Genomic DNA, 3,200 nt, shown 5'->3' with positions numbered 1-3,200 from the left:
GAAAATACAAAAACTTCAGATCACAAGAGTCATTTCAATTATAATGCTGTCTTATAGTCCTTCCATCCTATAATCCTTACTTTTCAAAATATTTTACAAATTTCCTTTAACTGTAAAAAAAAAAAAAGTTCCTTAACATTCTGATGAATGAACAGAAAGCTATCTAGTTTCCCCTTGAATGTTCCTGAAAGCAGTTAATAAAGAAAACTAGTGAAGACAGTCAAAATGAAGCAAAAAGCACAGAGGTGAACAGATTTTATTCTTCCCAGACTAAATGATCCAGTTTTGTGAAAGTGAAATTATTTTTAAAAGCAAAACCAGAAAAGAATCTGACAATGTATTTACTTTCATATTCATAGTTTCAAAGCAGAAAATGCTCTTATGTAAAGGTTTAGTCAATTACCATTCAATTTTCAGATGTTGAGTGCGCCTTTACTACAGATAGAGCCCAAGTCATATACAGATACATCTTTTCCTACAAGTTACTATCTTATTTTTTTCCAAAGCTCACAGTAAATGGTAGTTTTAGAATTTCACAATTCATAGTAGTGGTAATTGACTGTAGTCAGCCATACAGCTATATTTTCCTTTTTTTCACTAATGAAAATTTGCAAATTCAAGTTGTTGTGTTCTTAGCCCATGTGGTTCAAATTGAATCAATCCTCTGACTTTGGTGAGGAGCACATGACCCAAGATTAACATAATGAGCGTTCTCTTGGCTGCAATGATCAGCGGCTAACTTAGCGTGCGACCTAAAAAGAGTCAATGAGATATGGTGGGAAATTGTTGGTGATTCTGGGGGGAAAAAATTTTATTTCATCCCTTGGGATGAGTCTTCTCCAGCACCAAAATTCAAAAGTATCAATTCTTCGGTGCTCAGCCTTCTTTATGGTCCAGCTCTCATATCCATACTTGACTACTAGAAAAACCATAGCTTTGACTATACAGACATTTGTTGGCAAGTCACATGTCTGCCTTTTAATATGCTGTCTAGATATGTCATAGCTTTTCTTTCAAGGATTAGTTCAGTTCAGTTCAGTCACTCAGTTGTGTCCTCCTCTTTGAGACCCTAGGAATTGCAGCATGCCAGGCCTCCCTGTCCATCACCAACCCCCGGAGTTCACTCAGACTCACGTCCATTGAGTCAGTGATGCCATCCAGCCATCTCATTCTCTGTCATCCCCTTCTCCTCCTGCCTCCAATCCCTCCCAGCATCAGAGTCTTTCCCAATGAGTCATGTCTTCGCATGAGGTAGCCAAAGTACTGGAGTTTCAGCTTTACCATCATTCCTTCCAAAGAACAACCAGGACTGATCTCATTTAGAATGGACTGGTTGGATCTCCTTGCAGTCCAAGGGACTCTCGAAAGTCTTCTCCAACACCGCAATTCAAAAGCATCAATTCTTTGGCGCTCAGCTTTCTTCACAGTCCAACACTCACATCCATACATGACTATTGGAAAAACCATAGCCTTGACTAGATGGACCTTTGTTGGCAAACTAATGTCTCTGCTTTTCAATATTCTATCTAGGTTGGTCATAACTTTCCTTCAAGGAGTAAGTGGCTTTTAATTTCATGGCTGCAGTCACCATCTGCTGTGATTTTGGAGCCCCTCAAAATAAAGTCTGACACTGTTTCCACTGTTTCCCCATCTATTTCCCATGAAGTGATGGGACCAGATGCCATGATCTTCGTTTTCTGAATGTTGGGCTTTAAGCCAACTTTTTTTTTATATAAGTTTAATGGCTCTTTTTCTTTATTTTATTTTTACTTTATTTTACTTTATAATACTGTATTGGTTTTGCCATACATTAACATGAATCCGCCATGGGTGTATATGAACTCCCAATCCTGAATCCCCCTCCAACCCCCCAACCCCATATCATCTCTCTGGATCATCCCTGTGCACCAGCCCCAAGCATCCTGTATCCTGTACCAAACATAGAGACTGGTGCTTCGTTTCTTACATGATAGTATACATGTTTCAATGCCATTCTCCCGGATCATCCCACCCTCTCCCTCTCCCTCACAGTCCAAAAGTCCGTTCTATACATCTGTGTCTCTTTTGCTGTCTTGCATACAGGGTCATCATTACCATCTTTCTAAATTCCATATATATGTGTCAGTATACTGTATTGGTGTTTTTCTTTCTGGCTTACTTCACTCTGTATAATCGGCTCCAGTTTCATCCACCTCATTAGAACTGATTCAAGTGTATTCTTTTTAATGGCTGAGTAATACTCCATTGTGTATATGTACGACGGCTTTCTTATCCATTCATCTGCTGATGGACATCTAGGTTGTTTCCATGTCCTGGCTATTATAAACAGTGCTGCAATGAACATTGGGGTACGTGTGTCTCTTTCAATTCTGGTTTCCTCAGTGTGTATGCCCAGCAGTGGGATTTCTGGGTCATAAGGCAGTTCTATTTGCAATTTTTTAAGGAATCTCCACACTGTTTTCCATAGTGGCTGTACTAGTTTGCATTCCCACCAACAGTGTAGGAGGGTTCCCTTTTCTCCACATCTTCTCCAGCATTTATTGCTTGTAGACTTTTGGATCACAGACATTCTGACTGGTGTGAAATGGTACCTCATTGTGGTCTTGATTTGCATTTCCCTGATAATGAGTGATGTTGAGCATCTTTTCATGTGTTTGTTAGCCATCCGTATGTCTTCTTTGGAGAAATGTCTATTTAGTTCTTTGGCCCATTTTTTGATTGGGTCGTTTATTTTTCTGGAGTTGAGTTGCATAAGTTGCTTGTATATTTTTGAGATTAGTTGTTTGTCAGTTGCTTCATTTGTTATTGTTTTCTCCCATTTTGAAGGCTGTCTTTTTACATTGCTTATAGTTTCCTTTGTTGTGCAGAAGCTTTTAAGTTTAATTAGATCCCATTTGTTTATTTTTGCTTTTATTTCCAGTATTCTGGGAGGTGGGTCATAGAGGATCCTGCTTTGATGAATGTTGGAGAGTGTTTTGCCTATGTTCTCCTCTAGGAGTTTTATAGTTTCTGGCCTTATGTTTAGATCTTTAATCCATTTTGAGATTATTTTTGTGAGTGGTGTTAGAAAGTGATCTAGTTTCATTCTTTTACAAGTGGTTGACCAGTTTTCCCAGCACCTCTTGTTAAAGAGATTATCTTTACTCCATTGTATATTCTTGCCTCCTTTGTCGAAGATACAAAGACAGAAATATAGATCA

This window comes from Ovis canadensis, chromosome 2 (assembly GCF_042477335.2).
Source record: "Ovis canadensis isolate MfBH-ARS-UI-01 breed Bighorn chromosome 2, ARS-UI_OviCan_v2, whole genome shotgun sequence".
NCBI lineage: Eukaryota > Metazoa > Chordata > Mammalia > Artiodactyla > Bovidae > Ovis > Ovis canadensis.
The sequence above is the reverse complement of the archived record's forward strand: the minus strand, read 5'-3'. Positions refer to the sequence as shown.